This window comes from Pongo abelii, chromosome 5 (assembly GCF_028885655.2).
Source record: "Pongo abelii isolate AG06213 chromosome 5, NHGRI_mPonAbe1-v2.0_pri, whole genome shotgun sequence".
NCBI classification, from domain to species: Eukaryota; Metazoa; Chordata; class Mammalia; order Primates; family Hominidae; genus Pongo; species Pongo abelii.
Window position 1 is genome coordinate 122,322,838 of NC_071990.2, and position 22,913 is coordinate 122,345,750.

At 37.2% G+C, this 22,913-nt stretch overlaps 1 long non-coding RNA gene across 1 annotated transcript in view; it reads right to left on the reverse strand.

The window, feature by feature from the left end:
* The window catches only part of LOC134761551 (uncharacterized), a 40,098-nt gene extending 17,540 nt beyond the window's left edge, over positions 1–22,558 (reverse strand). The window contains exons 1-2 of the long non-coding RNA XR_010140334.1: positions 21,440–22,558; positions 15,018–15,147 (exon numbers count right to left, since the gene is read on the reverse strand). This is a non-coding gene — a long non-coding RNA (uncharacterized LOC134761551). The remainder of the gene's footprint in view (positions 1–15,017; positions 15,148–21,439) is intronic.
* Positions 22,559–22,913: the final 355 nt, after the last annotated feature.

Below are 22,913 nucleotides of genomic sequence, written 5' to 3' on the forward strand. Positions count from 1 at the left end.
GTATTTTTTTGTGTTTTTGGTAGAGAGGGGGTTCTGCCATGTTGCTCAGGCTGGTCTTGAACTCCTGGCCTCAAATGATCCGCCCACTTCAGCCTGCAAAATGCTGGGACTATAGGTCTGAGCCAACATGCTGGCCCAGCGTTGTATATTAAACAAGATCAACAAAAAGTCCAATTCATTCTCACAAAAGTGGCTAAAAGAATATTCCTCTGTTACCATCTTGCTGACTCTTCTTCGGCTTTCTGATTTTTCTCTTTGTATCTCATGTTATTTTTATTCATCAGCATCTGCACCTCATACCCGCTACTGCTTCAGGGCTCTTCCTGGAGCTGCTTCTTGGCCTTTCCTCATATCAATGCTTTAAAAAACTGTATTTAATGCTGGGTGCGATGGCTCACGCCTGTAATCCCAGCATTGTAAAAGGGTAAAACCCTTTTATTGTAAAAGGGTAAAACCATTTACAATAGCTTCAAATAAAATAAAACACAAGAGGTAAACTTAGCCAAAAAAGTAAAATATCTCTACAATGAAATCTGTAAAACATTAATAAGAGAAATTGAAGAGGACACAAAAAATGGAAACATAGTCCCTATTTATGGATTGGAAGAATCAATATTGTTAAAAACATCAATACTATGCAAAGCAATCTACAGATTCATAGCAATCCCTATCAGAATACCAATGACGTTCTTCAGAGAAATAAAAACAGTAATATTAAAATTTATATGGAAACACACGCACACAAAATAATAGCTAAACCAATCCTGCGCAAACAGAACAAAGCTGGAGGCATTGCACTACCTGACTTTGAAATAAACTACAAAGACATAATAACAAAAACAGTATGGTACTGGCATAAAAACAAACAAATAGACCAAGAGAACAGGACAAAGAACCCAGAAATAAATCCATGCATTTACAGTCAACACACTTTTGATAAAGGGACCAAGATCATACATCGTAGAAAGAACAGTCTCCTCAATAAGTGGTGCTAGAAAAACTAGATATCCATATGCCGAAGAATAAAATTAGACCTCTATCTCTTGCCATATACAAAAATCAAATTAAAGTGGATTAAATAGTTAAATGTAAGACCTGAAACTGAAAATACTAGAAGAAAATATTGGAAGATGGCCAAATAGGAACAGCTCCGGTCTACAGCTCCCAGCGCGAGCGATGCGGAAGACAGGTGATTTCTGCATTTCCATCTGAGCTTTGAGGAGAGCAGTGGTTCTCCCAGCACACAACTGGAGATCTGAGAACTGGCTGACTGCCTCCTCAGGTGGGTCCCTGACCCGTGACCCCCGAGCAGCCTAACTGGGAGGCACCTCCCAGCAGGGGCAGACTGACACCTCACACGGCCGGCCAGGTACTCCAACAGACCTGCAGCTGAGGGTCCTGTCTGTTAGAAGGAAAACTAACAGAAAGGACATCCACACCAAAAACCCATCTGTACATCACCATCATCAAAGATCAAAAGTAGATAAAACCACAAAGATGGGGAAAAAACAGAGCAGAAAAACTGGAAACTCTAAAAAGCAGAGTACCTCTCCTCCTCCAAAGGAACGAAGTTCCTCACCAGCAACGGAACAAACCTGGACGGAGAATGACTTTGACGAGCTGAGAGAAGAAGTCTTCAGACGATCAAATTACTCTGAGCTACGGGAGGATATTCAAACCAAAGGCAAAGAAGTTGAAAACTTTGAAAAAAATTTAGAAGAATGTATAACTAGAATAACCAATACAGAGAAGTGCTTAAAGGAGCTGATGGAGCTGAAAACCAAGGCTCGAGAACTACGTGAAGAATGCAGAAGCCTCAGGAGCCGATGCGATCAAATGGAAGAAAGGGTATCAGCCCTGGAAGATGAAATGAATGAAAAGAAGCGAGAAGGGAAGTTTAGAGAAAAAAGAATAAAAAGAAACGAGCAAAGCCTCCAAGAAATGTGGGACTACGTGAAAAGACCAAATCTACGTCTGATTGGTGGACCTGAAAGTGACGGGGAGAATGGAAACAAGTTGGAAAACACTCTGCAGGATATTATCCAGGAGAACTTCCCCAATCTAGCAAGGCAGGCCAACATTCAGATTCAGGAAATACAGAGAACGCCACAAAGATACTCCTCCAGAAGAGCAACTCCAAGACACATAATTGTCAGATTCACCAAAGTTGAAATGAAGGAAAAAATGTTAAGGGCAGCCAGAGAGAAAGGTCGGGTTACCATCAAAGGGAAGCCCATCAGACTAACAGCGGATCTCTCGGCAGAAACTCTACAAGCCAGAAGAGAGTGGGGGCCAATATTCAACATTCTTAAAGAAAAGAATTTTCAACCCAGAATTTCATATCCTGCCAAACTAAGCTTCATAAGTGAAGGAGAAATAAAATACTTTACAGACAAGCAAATGCTGAGAGATTTTGTCACCACCAGGCCTGCCCTAAAAGAGCTCCTGAAGGAAGCGCTAAACATGGAAAGGCACAACCGGTACCAGCCACTGCAAAATCATACCGAAATGTAAAGACCATCGAGACTAGGAAGAGACTGCATCAACTAATGAGCAAAATAACCAGCTAACATCATAATGACAGGATCAGATTCACACATAACAATATTAACTTTAAATGTAAATGGACTAAATGCTCCAATTAAAAGACACAGACTGGCAAATTGGATAAAGACTCAAGACCCATCAGTGTGCTGTATTCAGGAAACCCATCTCACGTGCAGAGACACACATAGGCTCAAAATAAAAGGATGGAGGAAGATCTACCAAGCAAATGGAAAACAAAAAAAGGCAGGGGTTGCAATCCTAGTCTCTGATAAAACAGACTTTAAACCAACAAAGATCAAAAGAGACAAAGAAGACCATTACATAATGGTAAAGGGATTAATTCAACAAGAAGAGCTAACTATCCTAAATATATATGCACCCAATACAGGAGCACCCACATTCATAAAGCAAGTCCTGAGTGACCTACAAAGAGACTTAGACTCCCACACATTAATAATGGGAGACTTTAACACCCCACTGTCAACATTAGACAGATCAACGAAACAGAAAGTGAACAAGGATACCCAGGAATTGAACTCAGCTCTGCACCAAGCAGACCTAATAGACATCTACAGAACTCTCCACCCCAAATCAACAGAATATACATTTTTTTCAGCACCACACCACACCTATTCCAAAATTGACCATATACTTGGAAGTAAAGCTCTCCTCAATAAATGTAAAAGAACAGAAATTATAACAAACTATCTCTCAGATCACAGTGCAATCAAGCTAGAACTCAGGATTAAGAATCTCACTCAAAACCGCTCAACTACGTGGAAACTGAACAACCTGCTCCTGAATGACTACTGGGTACATAACGAAATGAAGGCAGAAATAAAGATGTTCTTTGAAACCAACGAGAACCAAGACACAACATACCAGAATCTCTGGGATGCATTCAAAGCAGTGTGTAGAGGGAAATTTATGGCACTAAATGCCCACAAGAGAAAGCAGGAAAGATCCAAAACTGACACCCTAACATCACAATTAAAAGAACTAGAAAAGCAAGAGCAAACACATTCAAAAGCTAGCAGAAGGCAAGAAATAACTAAAATCAGAGCAGAACTGAAGGAAATAGAGACACAAAAAACCCTTCAAAAAATAAATGAATCCAGGAGCTGGTTTTTTGAAAGGATCAACAAAATTGATAGACAACTAGCAAGATTAATAAAGAAAAAAAGAGAGAAGAATCAAATAGATGCAATAAAAAAATGGTAAAGGGGATATCACCACCGATCCCACAGAAATACAAACTACCATCAGAGAATATTACAAACACCTCTACGCAAATAAACTAGAAAATCTAGAAGAAATGGATAAGTTCCTCAACACATACACCCTCCCAAGACTAAACCAGGAAGAAGTTGAATCTCTGAATAGACCAATAACAGGAGCTGAAATTGTGGTAATAATCAATAGCTTACCAACCAAAAAAAGTCCAGGACCAGATGGGTTCACAGCCGAATTCTACCAGAAGTGCAAGGAGGAGCTGGTACCATTCCTTCTGAAACTATTCCAATCAATAGAAAAAGAGGGAATCCTCCCTAACTCATTTTATGAGGCCAGCATCATCCTGATACCAAAGCCTGGCAGAGACACAACAAAAAAAGAGAATTTTAGACCAATATCTTTGATGAACATTGATGCAAAAATCCTCAATAAAATACTGGCAAACAGAATCCAGCAGCACATCAAAAAGCTCATCCACCATGATCAAGTGGGCTTCATCCCTGGGATGCAAGGCTGGTTCAATATACGCAAATCAATAAACGTAATCCAGCATATAAACAGAACCAAAGTCAAAAACCACATGATTATCTCAATAGATGCAGAAAAGGCCTTTGACAAAATTCAACAACCCTTCATTCTAAAAACTCTCAATAAATTAGGTATTGATGGGACGTATCTCAAAATAATAAGAGCTATTTATGACAAACCCACAGCCAATATCATACTGAATGGGCAAAAACTGGAAGCATTCCCTTTGAAAACTGGCACAAGACAGGGATGCCCTCTCTCATCACTTCTATTCAACATAGTGTTGGAAGTTCTGGCCAGGGCAATTAGGCAAGAGAAGGAAATCAAGGATATTCAATTAGGAAAAGAGGAAGTCAAATTGTCCTTGTTTGCAGATGACATGATAGTGTATCTAGAAAACCCTATTGTCTCAGCCCAAAATTTCCTTAAGCTGATAAGCAACTTCAGCAAAGTCTCAGGATACAAAATCAATGTACGAAAATCACAAGCATTCTTATACATCAATAATAGAGAAACAGAGAGCCAAATCATGAGTGAACTCCCATTCACAATTGCTTCAAAGAGAATAAAATACCTAGGAATCCAACTTACAAGGGATGTGAAGGACCTCTTCAAGGAGAACTACAAACCACTGCTCAGGTAAATAAAAGAGGATACAAACAAATGGAAGAACATTCCATGCTCATGGGTAGGAAGAATCAATATCATGAAAATGGCCATCCTTCCCAAGGTAATTTACAGATTCAATGCCATCTCCATCAAGTTACCAATGACTTTCTTCACAGAATTGGAAAAAACTACTTTAAAGTTCATATGGAACCAAAAAAGAGCCCGCATCACCAAGTCAATCCTAAGCCAAAAGAACAAAGCTGGAGGCATCACGCTACCTGACTTCAAACTATACTACAAGGCTACAGTAACCAAAACAGCAGGGTACTGGTACCAAAACAGAGATATAGATCAATGGAACAGAACAGAGCCGTCAGAAATAATGCCACATATCTACAACTATCTGATCTTTGACAAACCTGAGAAAAACAAGAAATGGGGAAAGGATTCCCTATTTAATAAATGGTGCTGGGAAAACTGGCTAGCCATATGTGGAAAGCTGAAACTGGATCCCTTCCTTACACCTTATACAAAAATCAATTCAAGATGGATTAAAGACTTAAATGTTAGACCTAAAACCATAAAAACCCTAGAAGAAAACCTAGGCAATACCATTCAGGACATAGGCATGGGCAAGGACTTCATGTCTAAAACACCAAAAGCAATGGCAACAAAAGCCAAAATTGACAAATGGGATCTAATTAAACTAAAGAGCTTCTGCACAGCAAAGGAAACTACCATCAGAGTGAACAGGCAACCTACAAAATGGGAGAAAATTTTTGCAACCTACTCATCTCACAAAGGGCTAATATCCAGAATCTACAATGAACTCCAACAAATTTACAAGAAAAAAACAAACAACCCCATCAAAAAGTGGGCGAAGGACATGAACAGACACTTCTCAAAAGAAGACATTTATGCAGCCAAAAAACACATGAAAAAATGCTCACCATCACTGGCCATCAGAGAAATGCAAATCAAAACCACAATGAGATACCATCTCACACCAGTTAGAATGGCAATCATTAAAAAGTCAGGAAACAACAGGTGCTGGAGAGGATGTGGAGAAATAGGAACACTTTTACACTGTTGGTGGGACTGTAAACTAGTTCAACCCTTGTGGAAGTCAGTGTGGCGATTCCTCAGAGATCTAGAACTAGAAATTCCATTTGACCCAGCCATCCCATTACTGGGTATATACCCAAAGGACTATAAATCATGCTGCTATAAAGACACATGCACACGTATGTTTATTGCGGCACTATTCACAATAGCAAAGACTTGGAACCAACCCAAATGTCCAACAATGATAGACTGGATTAAGAAAATGTGGCACATATACACCATGGAATACTATGCAGCCATAAAAAATGATGAGTTCGCATCCTTTGTAGGGACATGGATGAAATTGGAAATCATCATTCTCAGTAAACTATCGCAAGAACAAAAAACCAAACACCGCATATTCTCACTCATAGGTGGGAATTGAACAATGAGAACACATGGACACAGGAAGGGGAACATCACACTTCGGGGACTGTTGTGGGGTGGGGGGAGGGGGGAGGGATAGCATTGGGAGATATACCTAATGCTAGATGACGAGTTGGTGGGTGCAGCGCACCAGCATGGCACATGTATACATATGTAACTTACCTGCACGTTGCACACATGTACCATAGAGCCTAAAGTATAATAATAATAATAATAATAATAATAAAAAGAAAAATAAATAAAATAAATAAATTTAATAAATAAATAAATAAGAAAATATTGGGGAAACAATCTAGGACATTGGTCTGAGCAAAGATTTCTTGTGTAAGAACTCAAAAGCATAGGCAATGAAAGCAAACATGGACAAATGGGACCACAGCAAGCTAAAAAGGTTCTCCACAGCAAAGGAAACAATCAACAAAGTGAAGATACCACCTACAAATGGGAGAAAATATTTGCAAACTACCTATCTGACAAGAGATTAATAATCAGAATATACAAGGAACTCAAATAACTCAATAGTAAAAAAAAACCAAATAATCCAATTTAAAAATGAGCCAAAAATATGAATATGCATTTCTCAAAAGAAGACATACAAATGGCCAAGAGCCATATCAAGAAAATGCTCAATATCACTGCTCATCAGAGAAAGGCAAAACTACAATGAGATACCATATCACCCCAGTGAAAATGGCTTTTATCAAAAAGATAGTCAATAATAGATACTGGTGAGAATGTGGAGAAAAGGGAATGCTTGTACATTGTTGGTGGGAATACAAATGAGTACAGTCACTATGGAAAACAGTATGGCAGTTTCTCAGAAAACTAAAAATAGAACCATCATATGATCCCATATGATCCAGCAATCCCATTGGTGGGTATATATCCAAAAGAAAAGAAATCAGTATATGGAAGAGATATCTGCACTCCCATGTTTATTGCAGCACTATTCACAATAGCCAATATATGGAATTAACCTACATGTCCATCAACGGACGAATAAACAAAATGTGGTGCATATTCACAAGACAATATTATTCTGCTATAGAAAAGAATAAAATTCTGTTATTTGCAGAAACTTAGATGAAACTGAAGGACATTATGTTAAACGAAATAAGCCAGGCACAGAAACAGAAATATCACATGTTCTCATTTATCTCTGGAAGCTGAAAATTTTGATCTCATAGAGATAGAGAGTAGAGTGATGGTTATCAGAGGCTGCAAAGGGTAGTGGGGAGGGGGGAACAAAGATGGCTTGGTTAATAGGTACAAAAATACAGTTAGATATAAGGAATATGATCTAGTGTTTGGTAGCACAATAGAGTGACTATAGTTAATGATTTATTGTGTATTTCAAAATAGCTAGGAGAATAGAATTGGAGTGTTGATAACACAAAGAAATGATAAATGTTTAAGGTGATGGATATTTTAATTACAATTTGATCATTATACATTGTATGCTTGTATCAAAATATCACATGTACCCCATAATTATGTGCAACTACCATGTATCCATAAAAATTTTAAAATTTTAAAAATTATGAGACACAAAATATCAGCAAGAAAAATAGATCCATTGTCAAAAAATTAAGCAGTCAACAGAACTAGATCCAGAGATGGTCCAGATAATGGTACAACCAGATAAAGACTTTAAAATGAATATGGGCTGGGCACAGTGGCTCACACCTATAATCCCAAAGCTTTAGGAGGCCAAGGCAAGAGGATCACTTGAGGCTAAGAGTTCCAGAGCAGCACTGGGCAACATAGCAAGACCCCATATCTTCAAAACATTTAAACTTTAGCCAGATGTAGTGGCGTATGCCTATAGTCCTAGCTACTTGGGAGGCAGAGGCAGGAGGATTGCTGGAACCCAGGAGTTCGAGGATACAGTGAGCTATGATCGCACCACTGCACTCTGGCCTGGGTGACAGAGAAAAACCCTGCCTCAAATAAATAAATTAATTTAATTTAATGAATATAATTAGTATGTTAAAAGCTAGATGAAATGGGCAAACTCTTGGAAAGAACTGATAATAGATAATCATAATAGCTCTATATCTACTAAAGAAATTAAAGACTCCTCCAAAGAAAACTCTAGACCAAAATGGCTTTACAGAATGAAATCAACCAAAAATTTAGGAAAGAATTAATATAAATTTTAGATCACCTCTTTAAGAAAGTCGACAAGGCTTAACACTTGACAACTCATTTTATTAGGCCAGGATAAACCTATCACCAATACCAGAAAAACACTGCAAAAAAACACACAAAGATATACTTTATAAATATAGATGTAAAAAAATATAAATAATCAAATCTAAACACAGTTTTTAAAATTACTAGCAGTCCAATCCAGCAACATACAAAAAGGATAACACAACACAATTCAGTTAGCTTATCCTAGGAAAGCAAAGTTGGTTCAACATTAAAACTTCAATTAATTTAGTTCATCATATTAACATACTAAGAAAGCAAAAGTAATATATGACTATCTTGATTGATGCAGAAAAAAACATTTGACAAAATTCAACATCCATTCACACAACAATTCCCAACTTGAAACATAAGGGAATTCTTCAGTCTTAAAAAGAACATGTGAGAAATACTACAGAACACATACAATGGTGAAAGACTGAATACTATGCAGCCATAAGAAATGATGAGTTCATGTCCTTTGTAGGGACATGGATGAAATTGGAAATCATCATTCTCAGTAAACTATCACAAGAACAAAAAACCAAACACCGCATATTCTCACTCATAGGTGGGAATTGAACAATGAGAACACATGGACACAGGAAGGGGAACATCACACTTCAGGGACTGTTGTGGGTTGGGGGGAGGGAGGAGGGATAACATTGGGAGATATACCTAATGCTAGATGACGAGTTGGTGGGTGCAGTGCACCAGCATGGCACATGTATACATATGTAACTTACTGCACATTGGGCACATGTACCATAAAACCTAAAGTATAATAATAATAATAATAATAATAATAATTACAATAAAAGAAAAAAAAAAAAAAAAAAAAAAGACTGAATATTTTCTCCCTAAGATCATAAAAAAGACAAGTTGATCCACCCTCACCACTCCTAATCAACACTGAATTGGAGTAAATTTGCACATTCATGCATGTGGGAACACACATACATACACACACACACACACGCACACCATACAGGTTGGAAAGAAGGAAGTATAACTCTCTCTCTCTTCACAGACTGCATGATTGTTTACATAGAGAATCCCAGGAAATCCACAGTAATGCTACTATAGCAAATTTGTTTATAATATCAAAAAGCTGGAAATAGTTAAATGTCCATTAATTGGTGAATGAATAAACAAATTGTGGTGCATAAACGCAAAAGAATATTCCTTATCAACATCAAGTAAAAATAATTGATACATGCAACATGGATAAACCTCAAAATCATTATGACCAGGAAAAGAAGTCAGACATGAAAAGCTGCATATTGTAAAATTCTTTTTATAAGACATTCTAAAATTTTTACAAAAAGCAAAACAAGTTTAGAAAATGGATCAATGCTTGCCAGCAGCTGTGGCTAGAAAGAAGAGATTGACTGCAAAGAAGCATGAGTGAACTTTTTGGGGTAATGGATATATGCTATATCTTGATTGTGGTGGTGGTTATGGTAACTGTGTAAATCTGTCAAAATTCATTGTTTACTCTAAGAGGTATATTTTAGGGTCTTTAAATTGTACCTTAATAAATATAGCTTTTAAATGAAAGATGACTAGGACAGTCTCTGTATCATGGAGTTTGCAATTTAGTGTTGGAGACAGATAAATGAACTAATGATAATATAATGTGTTAAAGGTAGCATTTCAACAAATATTTCATTCAACATGCATTTGTGGAGGTCATACTAAGTGCTAAGCACTGTTTTAGTCCTTAAGATACATCAGCAAAAAAAACCAAAATGTTTAAATGAAGTTTACATTGTATTGAGGGCACATGTATAATAAGTTTAAAAAAATAAATTATAATATATTAAGTAATAAGTGCTATCAAAAAAGGAAAATTACTACAGGGTAAGGGAGATAGGAATATGAAGGTGGAGGAGGTAAAGGTCTTGTTGCAATGTAAAATCAGGTGGTAAGCGTAAATTGCATTGAGAAAGTGATATTGGAGCAAAGAAATGTGAGCCATGTAAACCACGGGAAAGCATGTTCGAGGCAGAGGTAAAATCCCATGAACTGGCCAATGAATTTGGTGAGAGAATGTGTGATGTGTTCCAGGAATAGCGAGTAGGTCTGGAACAGAGTGAGCAAGGCAGAGAATAGTAGAAAATGAGGTTAGAAAGGTCATAGGAAGGTGAATTGTGTGGGACCTTTATAGACCGTTGTAAGTGATACAGTTTGGCTGTGCCCCACCCAAATCTCATCTTAAATTGTACTTTCCATGATCTCCACGTGTCATGGGAGGAACCAGGTGGAGATAATTTTGAATCATGGGAGCTGTTTCCACCATCCTGTTCTCATGTAGTGACTTAGTTCTCATGAGATCTGATGGTTTTATAAGGGGCTTCCTCCTTCACTCATTCTCCCTTTCCTGCTGCCCTGTGAAGAGGTGACTTCCTCAATGATTGTAAGTTTCCTGAGGCCTCACCAGCCTCAGGAACTGTGAGTCAGTTAAACCTATTTTTTTTTTTTGTATAAATTACCCGATCTCAGCTATGTCCTTATAGCAACCCGAGAATGGACTAATACAGTAAGGATTGGGGTTTCTATCCTGTCAAATGGGAGACATTGAAATCAACCTAAATGCCTATCAATGACAGATTAGATACAGTGTGGTACATACACACCATAGAATACTTTGCAGCCATAAAAAAGGATGAGATCACGTCTTTTGTGGGAACATGCATGGAGCTGGAGGCTATTATCCTTAGCAAATTAATGCAGGAACAGAAAACCAAATACCACATGTTCTCACTTGTAAGTGGGAGCTAAATGATGACAACTCATGGATACAAAGAAGGGAACAAGAGACACTGGGGCCTACTTGAGGGTGGAAGGTGGGAGGAGGGACAGGAGCAGAAAAAATAACTATTGGGTACTTGGTTTAGTACCTGCGTAATAAAATAATCTGTACAACAAACCCCCATGACACGAGTTTACCTATATAACAAACTTGCACTGTACCCCCAAATCTAAAATAAAAGTTAAAAAAAGAAAATTTGTTTTATTTTGTAAATTTCTATATTTAATAATTTTATAATTTTAACTTACAAAATAAAATATAATTCCAACTGTACAGCAACACAAACAATGCAAAATTACAAAACTGGTAACAAATAACTTCTGTCCATTGCAGGATCTTGAGAGGAATATATCATGATCTGACTTTCATTTTGAAAGGATCACTCTGGTCTTCATGTTGAGAACGGAAGGTTGGGACAAGGGTAGAAATCACTTAGGAAACTATTATAGTAATCCTAGGGAAAAGATAATGATGACTTAAAGATGGTGATAAAGGATATAGAGAGAAAGGTTCCAATTCTGAATGTATTTCAGATGTTGAGCCAACAAGATTTCTTGATGGATTGAATATAGATATAAAGCAGAGGCAAGAATGCATGATTTTGGACCTGATCAATGACAATTATGAAGTTGTAAATAACTAATGGAAAACCTTGTTACAGAAGTTGGGAGTAATGCAGGGGTTTGGTCCAAGATATTTGGGGGTAAAATATGTACCACACATTGAAGTGAAAGTGTAGAGTATATAGATATATGCCTCTGGGGTTTGGGAGAGAGGTATAGGGTGGAGATATACATTTAAGAGTTGATGGCTACATATTATTTAAAACTTTATGAATGGATAAAAATCACTAAGGGAATAAATATAAAAATAAAAGAGTATCAATCACTGAGCCTTGAGTTTCTGAAGTTAAGGAGACTGAGAAGATGAACCTGAGAGGAAAAGGGAAGGAAGAAAATCAGAAGAGTGTGGTGAAGGAAGTATATCAAGAATTATGTCAAATTCTGCTGATGGAATAGTAACTAAGGATAGTCCACTGGGTTCAGTAACATGGTAACATGAATGAGCTTTAAAAAGTATAAATTCAAAGGAGTGGAGGGGCAAACATCTAAATGGAGTAGGTTAAAAGAGAATTAAGGAACACAATTAAAGACAAGGAGTATAGATGACTCTTTCAAGGAATTCAATAACAAAAGTGAGCAAAGAAATAGTATGGTAGCTGGTAGGGAAAGTAAGCTCAATAGGTTTTCTTATTGTTTGTTTTACTTTTTATTATCAAGAATTTTATATATACACGTAAGTACAGAGAATAGTATAGTACTCATCACCAAGCTTTGATCATTATCAATATTTTTGCTAATCTAATTTCATCTATATCCCACCTCACTCTTAAAGCATATCTTATGTTTCATATTATTTCACCTAAAAATACTTTAGAATGTACTTTCAACTGATGAGAGCATTTTGGCATAACCACAATACCACTGTCACAGCAAACAAAATTTATGACAAGTCCTTAATATCGTCTAGGACCTAATAAGTTTTGTTTTGCTTTGTTTTTTTGAGATAGGGGAAACAATAGAATGTATTTATGATAATTACAATAATCTAGTAGAAAAAAAAATTGACTGATATAAAAGAGACAAAAAATATGGTTGGAACTGTGTCCTTGAGTAGGCAAGACAGGCATGTGATCTAGTGCACAAGCAAAGGAATAGCTTTAGATAAGGGTATGGATAGTTTATGATAATATATGAGAAAGCATAGTATTTGGTGTGGTTACAGGTGCTGGCTGGGCACTTTGGCAAATAGGGTAGTGGGATAATGTGTAATATCTCTTCCATCTGCTTTTATTTTTAGTGAATAAGATGAAAGGTCACTAGGTAAAATAGAGGATGGGCTTGGAGATGCTGGAAATTTGCAGAGAGAAAATAAGATGTTAAATAATAATCCAAGATTAATTTAGAGAGTAAATAGCTAGGGACATCCACTATGCTTTTATGAGCTTACTTGAAAGTTGTGGTCATATATTTAAGGTGAGAGTAATCAATGTGGTTGAGAATTTATCTCTAGCTAGAATCAGTTCCAGAATGGTGGAGCTACCCACAGAATATTATACATTTATGTGGGTCTGGCTAGCCCCAATGACCAGGGGAAATGTATTTTGAATGATGCAATAACCAATATGAGCCTAAAATAATAAATAAAGATGAATCAGAAAAAGAAATGTGGTGAATGGCAGGGTGAGAACACAAAAAGAGGCACTGAAAACACACAAGGCAAAGAAGTGAGGGAAAAATGTTTGAGTTTAAGAAAATACATCAGTTTGATTTTGCTGAAATTTAAAATGTAAAGAATGGAGTAGTAACACATCAAGCTAGAAAAGGATGTAGACCACGCAGAGCTTTATAACAGACCTGGGTTTTATCCAGCAGACAATGAAAGGTTAACAAATGGTTTTAAAAGGGAAGTGTAAAGATTCCGTTGTACAGTTTGAATAAAAATAAATAAAATAAGACATATGTGAGGATTTGGAAAAGACACACGCAAAGTCAGGAACCACCGTGAAGTGAGGCATTTGGAACAGGAATCTCCCAGTCAAGAAACAACAAGTTTCTGAACCAGAGCAGGGGAAAGGAAAAAGGCAGGAAATGAAAGAAGGAAATCAATTAAACAAATATTTAGATGTGGAATTAGCAGGATTTAATAACTATTTCAGGGTTCTCCAAAATGGAGTAGAATGACTATATAGTAGTTATAGGAAATAAATATTAGAACTTCTTTTATCTTGATAGAGTTTTCTTACATTTAATACATCAATTGATAATGCATGTAAATAATAACTAAATGAACTCATTTCGAAGTGCCTGATTAACAATTTTTACTATTAAGGTGCAAGATCACAATAGTTTGGAGACCACTGTTTAGATGTGGATAGAGTGTAGGAAGAAAAAGGAATAGAGAAGACTGGTTTCTACTCAAGTGACAGGTATATATTTTTGCCACCAAATAAGATAGAAAATAACAGATTAGAAGCCAGTTTTAGGGAAGAGTGACAATAGATTTAATTTTGGATGTATGTTTAGGTATCTGAGGACATCTTGGTAGAGCTTTCCAGCTGACAATTGAATAAATTGGTTTGAAACTCAGGAATTAAACATACAGGTTTGGAAACTAATAAGGTACAATGCTGATTAAAACTCTGGAAGTGGGTAAGTGGAAGAACACTAGGTGGCAGGTCCAGGCGGAGGTGAAAGGGATAATGATATTTGCTGGCAGGAATGGTAGTGTCAGTGTTGATAGGGTTGAGGTGTATGGAAAAGATAGTCATGAGAAATTCAAAAAGAAATAAAGATGAGCAGAACCAGGAAAGCTGAATACTGAAAACAACAGTGCAGAATATTTTAAGAAGTAGCATGTATCAATAGTGTCAATGTAGGAAAGGTACAATGAAAATAAAGAAGGGAAGAATAAATTTTGCCAGCTGGAACATTTGTATCCTTCATGTAAGCAATATTTTAGAAAAAGTAATTGGTAGCAGAAAGATAAGTGCATGGAGGAGTAAATAGACAAAGAAGGAGAGGCAGTGAATATAAACTACCTTTTGAGAACTCTGGATAAGTAGGAGGAAAAGATATTTATTTTGCTCATATCCACTTCAATTCTTCTTTGTCTCCATGTCTGTAAGTCTTCATCATCTTTAACAGTACTATTATAGTAATTACTGCTCTCTAGGGATGAAAGAGACAAAGAAAAAAAAAGAAGAGACAATATTAGCAGTTACAATAACAACAATTGCAATGATAATATTTAATATTTAAATACCACAGCAACCCACTTAGGTAGGCCCTTAATTTTTATTCAATTTTTGTAGGTGAACTAAGACTGAAAGTGACAAGTGATTAGATCAAAGTATCACAGCTTGTAATGTAGAAATGATTGCTATGCACCTTGGGATCAAACTTTGTATAATCCAGAATCAGTCTGGTTCATTCTGCCTTACAGGAATAAGACTGGCCTGAAGGCCCAGGAATTTTCCTCTTCTAGAACCACCTCTGGCTATCCTTTTCTATATACACTGAATTTTTAGTCTTTTTTCTGTGTTATGAAGTTGTTCCTTTCTGTCTGCTCTGTACTAGGACTTCAATCCCTCTTCTTTAGCTTTCACCAGAAAGAAATCCCATTCCATGTGTGTTGAAAGGCCACACTTCACAGAGAGTTTGGCTAGATGGAGAGCAGGAAGTAACATCAGAGCAAAGAAAACAACTTCATACTTGATATCTTTGTTTTTTTAAGTCTTTTAAACAATTCTGGCCATTCTGGTTCTGGGTTCTTCCCATGTTATTTGACTTCATCTCTCTATTTCCACTTTCACTGCTACTTTCAAGATTCAAAATGCTGGCTTATCATCCTTTATATATATAGAGAGAGAGACAGAGAGAGACAGAGAGTAATGTCACTCTAATATTTTTGTTAAATCTTCTTCAATTCCTGGTGTTTTTCTTTCCAACTCCAAGTGACCTAAAAGTTGCATATCTTTATCTTCCTAAGTAAGGACTGTTTCTTCCCTAAAAGGAATTTTATTTTCAGTGAATAAAAATATGCTTTTCTCATTCAGTCACACATGTAAAAGCTTTGGTCATGCATCTTTTGATCTATAATCACAATTGATTAAATCAGCTGTTTTTGCTGACCATAGTTGGAAAACTGCCAAAATTCATGGTTAACAATTTAATTATTTCTCTAATTGAATATATGTTTAATGACATTTGCAATTTATGATTTACTACAAACATGAACTTTGCAAGAACCCACAGATCTAGAATTTAAATAAAGGTACACTTAATATAACCCCCCCGCAGATCTAATTAAACTAAAGAGCTTCTGCACAGCAAAAGAAACTACCATCAGAGTGAACAGGCAACCTACAGAATGGGAGAAAAGTTTTGCAATCTAGCCATCTGACAAAGGGCTAATATCCAGAATCTACAAAGAAATTAAACAAATTTACAAGAAAAAAATCAAACAACCCCATCAAAAAGTGGGCAAAGGATATGAACAGACACTTCCCAAAAGACAACATTTATGCAGCCAAAAGACACATGAAAAAATGCTCATCATCACTGGTCATCAAAGAAATGCAAATCAAAACCACAATGAGATACCATCTCACACCAGTTAGAATGGCAATCATTAAAAAGTCAGGAAACAACAGGTGCTGGAGAGGATGTGGAGAAATAGGAACACTTTTATACTGTTGGTAGGACTGTAAACTAGTTCAACCATTGTGGAAGATGGTATGGCGATTCCTCAAGGATCTAGAACTAGAAATAACATTTGACCCAGCCATCCCATTACTGGGTATATACCCAAAGGATTATAAATCATGCTGCTACAAAGACACATGCACACGTATGTTTACTGCAGCATTATTCACAATAGCAAAGACTTGGAACCAACCCAAATGTCCAACAATGATAGACTGGATTAAGAAAATGTGGCACTTATACACCATGGAATACTATGCAGCCACAAAAAAGGATGAGTTCATGTCCTTCATAGGGACGTGGATGAAGCTGGAAACCATCATTCTCAGCAAACTATCGCAAGGACAGAAAACCAAACACTGCATGTTCTCACTCATAGGCAGGAATTGAACCATGAGAACACTTGGACACAGGAAGGGGAATATCACACACTGGGGCCTGTCATGGGGTGGGGGGAGAGGGGAGGCATAGCATTAGGATATATACCTAATGTAAATGACCAGTTAATGGGTGCAGCACACCAACATGGCACATGTGTACATATGTAACAAACCTTCACGTTGTGCATATGTACCCTAGAACTTAAAGTATAATAATAAAAAATATATATATAAGCCCCCTACAAGAAAACAACAATTAAAACAATACTAAAAGAAAAATGTACTCCTTAAGCAAATAATGCTATTCTTTGCACATAAAGAATAGGCATAAGAAAAATGACAATTTATTTTCAAGACCAAATTCAGTTGAAACCCACATGAATGCTCAGCTGATTTATTTGCTACTGAACCCCCAGTGCCCAGAAGAGTGCCTGGCTCATACTAGCCACTACATAAATATCTGTTGGATGGACAAGGTTCAGTTCTAACTTAAAAACTACATGTTTGAATGTGAGCTTATTTTGACCCAATTCACATACTTTTTCAATAATTTTAAGTTAGGTTCAGATAGCTAGGGAAATTAAGAAAACTATTTAACAGTTTTAATAAATGAGTCTAAAGTAACATCTACCAAGTCACTATATTTAATTTGGATAGTGTAACCATTGGAACATGTCAAAGGAGATAAAAGGAATTAAATATGAGATTGAACTCCAAAGAGAAAAAAACTCTGTTAATATTTACTGCATTATGCTGTATATTTATATTTCATCAATTATATTAATATAATCCTTGCAAGGTGAGTGGTTGTGATAAGCAAAATAAGGCAACCTCCCCACAACCACCAAAAGATATCCATATCCTGATCTCCTGAACTTGTGAATATATTGCCCTACATCGCAAAAATGTATTTTGAAGCTGTAATTAAGTTAAGAATCTCGAGATGAGGGGGTGGGTCTAATTTAATCACATGAATACTTAAAAGTAGATAAACTTTCCTGGCTGTAGTTTGTCAGGGAAAGATGCAGTGTTGCTGAATTTGGATAGGAAGGAATGCATCCAGCATCTAAGAATGCATGTAATCTTTATAAGCTGAAAAAGGCAAGGAAACAGATTTTCCCTAGTGCTTCCAGAAAGAAATGCAGCCCTGTTGACACATTGATTTTCACACAAGACCCATATCAAATTTATCAAATTTGATAATAAATTATCCTATAGTTCTGGATGTCAGAACTCTGAAATAGATTTCACTGGGCTAAAATCAAGATGTCAGTACTGGTCAGCAATTTCATCACTCCAATCTCTGCTTCCATCATCACATCTCTTTCTTTCTGGACTTGTTGGCCTCCCTCTGATAAAGTCTCACATAGGCCAGGCACAGTGGCTCATTCCAGTAATCTCAGCATTTTGGGAGGCCAAGGTGGAAGGATTGCTTGAGCCCAAGAGCTTGAGACTAGCCTGGGCAATACAGTGAGAGTCCATATCTGCAAAAAAAATTTTTTTTAATTAGTTAGGCCTAGTGGCATGCAGCTGTAGTCCCAGCTATCCAGGAGGCTGAGGTGGGAGGATCACTTGAGCCCAGGAGTCTGAGACTACAGAGAGCCATGTTTTCACAACTGCACTCCAGCTTGGACAGTGACAGGGAAAGACCGTGTCTCTGGGTTGGGGGGCAGGGAATCATGATTGCATTGGGTCTACCCAAATAATCAGAATAATCTTTCCATTTCAAAATCCTTAGCTTTATCACATTTTTAAAATCCCTTTTACCATGTAAAGTAACATATTCACAGGTTCTGGCAATAAGTTTGTGGACATATTTGGAGAGCCATTATTCTGTGCACCACACCTACAGAACTGTAAAATAATAAATTTGCATTGTAAATTCACTAAATTTGTAGTAATTTATTAGTAGTAATTATAAACTACTACAGTTGCATTATCCTTCATATGCTTTCAAAGAAACAAAGTTTCATAGAAATTAAGCATTTTACCCTAGTCACACAACTAAAGAAGGCTGAATTTTCTGAGAATCATCTTTGTCCTAAATACCATACTAACTTGGATATTAGTAGCAGTACGAAAATTAGAATATACTACTAAACATTTCATTCATGCATGGATTCAACAAACAATTATAGCGTGTCCACTATACACCTGCACCTGTTCTGGATAATGAGTTGTCTTGGTTATTAAGCATCTCTCTTCCTAACTTTCCTGTTAATAATCCCTAATCGATAAAGTCCAATTTCTGTATAAAATAAATCTATTTTAATATGATTTTCTTTACATACTACAATATACTCTGATATTTTATGAAACCTTTCAGAAGAAGTTTTACTGAAAATTATATTTAGAAGTTGGAAAGTAAATTGGCAAGTTTAAGATAAAGAAGGCCACTCCTGAACTACTCAAGTAGCTTCCTAAGAGCATGTGTACTCACCTTCTCCAATCCACTGTCTTAGTGTATTAGTCAGTTTTCACACTGCTATAAAGATACTATCTGAGACTGGGTAATTTAGAAAGGAAAGAGGTTTAATTGACTTGCAGTTCCACATGGCTGGGGAGGCCTCAGGAAACACAATCATGGCAGAAGGGGAAGGAGAAGCAAGCACCTTCTTCACAAGGCATCAGGAGAAAGAGAGAGCAGGGAAGCTGCCACGTTTATTTCTTTTAATTTTTATGTATTTTTGTTGTTGTTGTTGTTGTTGTTGAGACAGAGTCTTGCTTTGTCACCCAGGCTGGAGTGCAGTGGCGCAGTCTTGACTCACTGCAGCCTCAACCACCCAGCTTCAAGTAATCTTCCCACCTCAGTCTCCCAAGTAGCTGGGACCACAGGTACACACCACCATGCTCAGCTAACTTTTTGTATTTTTGGTAGAGGCAGAGTCTTGCCATGTTGCCCAGGATGGTCTCGAACTCCTGAGCTCCAGCAATCCACCTGTCTCGCCCTCCCAAAGTGGTGGGATTACAGGTGTTAGCCACCATGCCCAGCAGGAACTACCACCTTTAAACCAATCAGATCTTGTGAAACCTTCCTCACTATCACAAGAACAGCATGGGGAAACTGCCCCCATGATCAAATCACCTCCCACCGGACGCCTCCTTTGACACATGGCGATTAAAATTCAAGATGAGATTTGGGGGGGTACACAGAGCCAAACCATATTACTTAGTTTGAGTACTCAGAGAAGAGACTCTGTGACAGAAATTTACATGTAGTAGTTTTCTCAAAGGTTGCTCCTAGGAACAAGATTTGTAAGGAAGTGAAAGAAGCAGAATTAGGCGGAAATGGAAACTGAACTGTTACAGACAACAGGGGACTGAGAAAATCACACAGGAAGTCCAAGAGCTGAGATTACCCCTCATATGTGCCTGGAATTGAGGCAAAAGGGCTGAGTCCCTGAAACCCCATATTGACTAGTCATTGGATAGCAGGGTTGTTCCCAAAGAAAGGGCATGACCTTTTTAAGGCAGGTTCCTTTGGATAAAAACAATCGGTAGAGAGGTATTCAACTCTAAGCTAAGAGCAGCCAATACTCCTGGCAGCCAAAGTGACCATACAGCACATACAGCAGCCATACCTTCAATTTTAATATGACTCATACTGTGTCTCTTGGTAGACCCATCCCCACTCTGTGGAACAAGAATTCTAGTTGCTCAGAACCTAAAATTTGAGGACAGGAAGCACAAATTATCCCAGTAGACCACTGGGAATGATAAGCGAGGCCACTCCTGCCTCATACTCTGTCAGTTCACATGTACTGATGTTGGCTGAGGCTTAGTCTCAGGAAATGCAAAAAACCCCAGACTATTATGTCAATTCCATCCTGGACCTGCTCTGAGCCCTAGTGAAAACTAAAATCTTTCAGTCACTTGTAAATGGGTCTGAGCACTATTACTAAGTAATGAGAATTATAAGATGAAACAATTTGTACTATACATTTGAGGGGATGCCCCACCAGTTTGCAGACCATTCTATAGGTGATGAAATAGACCAATTACGTTTTGTAGGGTTTAAATCACACCACTAGGTATGTCGTGTTCTATTAAACATTTCCATAGCTTTCTGTGAGTCAGCACACACATACACAGAAACACACACACATACTCATGCACAAACATACACATACACATGCCTCTCTGACACTGCCACTCATTTATATTGCTTCAAATGGTTTAAATACTGTAAGCTGGCTTTGATTATTCCAAAATCCTAACATTTCCATTGCAATTAGGGACTCCAGTTATGTAACACCAATTCTATCATCAGCCATAACCCACAGAGGACGGCCACCACTGAGCTTCTCAGTGAAGCTGGTTCCTTTCACGAGAACATTACTTACTGCTGTGGAAAATGGAGTATCCTCTGTGCTTACCTAATACATCCCTTCAGCATGTTCTCCGAGTCCCTTGGTTTCTTCTTCCATTGTCTGCTATAGCAACTCTAGCATTTCTGCTTCATTAAATGTGTGCCATTGCTTTCTCCAAACTTCTAAGAACCAACTTAGTTGCATTTTAATAGTATTTCTTGGGGTCTTTGATGCAGTGTTTAATCCTATATCAGAAGAAAGCATTTCCATATCAATAAACTATCTTATCCAACTAAGTTCTGTTCTCCCTCAATTCAGTTATCTCCAGAATCCAGCCCCACACATATTCTCCAGGCTCTTCCTGAAACATGTTAACTAGGTCCTTTCTTTTCTATAGAAAGTTCAGCATTATCCCAGTTGGGTTATGTTAATACAAGAGGAGAGATGGAGATCAGCATGTGTTGTCTATATCATCTTCCAGAAGATGGTAAAACATTTGTCTTCAACAAGGAAAAGTCGGCCATATCTGCACGCTGAGATTTCAGAGGAATGTGAGGATTCAGGTTTTCAAGTGTTTTGACTCAAATGTCCCCATCCCAAATCTCAGGATTCTATACCTTCTCAATAAGAGTTTTGACCCTGACACAGTAGACTTACAAGGCAAGGAGTAAATATTCTCTGGATCTCTGCTGCCCTCATAAATAAATTTTAGGCCTAATTGTCAGCATGCTCCCTGCTGCATTTACAGAATATGAAACTATTCTAAATTTACCTTTACTCAACTTGACCAATAAACATGGAGATCACTACGGCACTCAACATCTACACATCTACACCCATGAAATTTTGAACTACTGATATTCCCTTCTCTGATTCAACTTCCTCCTCCTACAGCTGGATTTACTGATCCTGTTTTACAACCTCAACATAATTTACCATTAAATTATCCCTTCCTAGCCTCATTTCTTTCTCAGTCCAGTCTAAACCCTACTTCAACTCCTTTCTTACCAGCTTTCACAAATCTCCTGGCCATCCAAACTTTTACCATAACAAGTTCTCCTATCCTCAACTTTGAAGAACAAAAATACCTGTTTTTCTATTTCTTTCTGCTGGACTATTGCAAACTACTGGAGAAAAATCACATAACAGTAAAGATTACCTACAATAAAATTTATGATTTTCAACTTTAGTAGTCTTCAATGTTTTCCACCCATTATTTTACTTATCATTATTGCATAATTCTCTTTGTCAATGGAACAAAGTTGTTTCAAACCAAATCTAGTATGATTAAGTATTTGTTCCCAATTGATAATCTAACTCCCTTCTTTGCAAAAAAAAAAAACAAAACAAAAAACTTGACTCCATCTGATATTTTCTCCTTCATTTTACCTCCTACATGTAAACTATAACATCATCAGTACTATCTTCCTCAGTAAGAAAAGGTGATGCTTCTGTACTTTTGTGCACCAATACCTTCATCTATGATTTCTGTTTAGGAGCTTTCTAACAACAACAATAATAATAGCTGTTGTGTATCTAA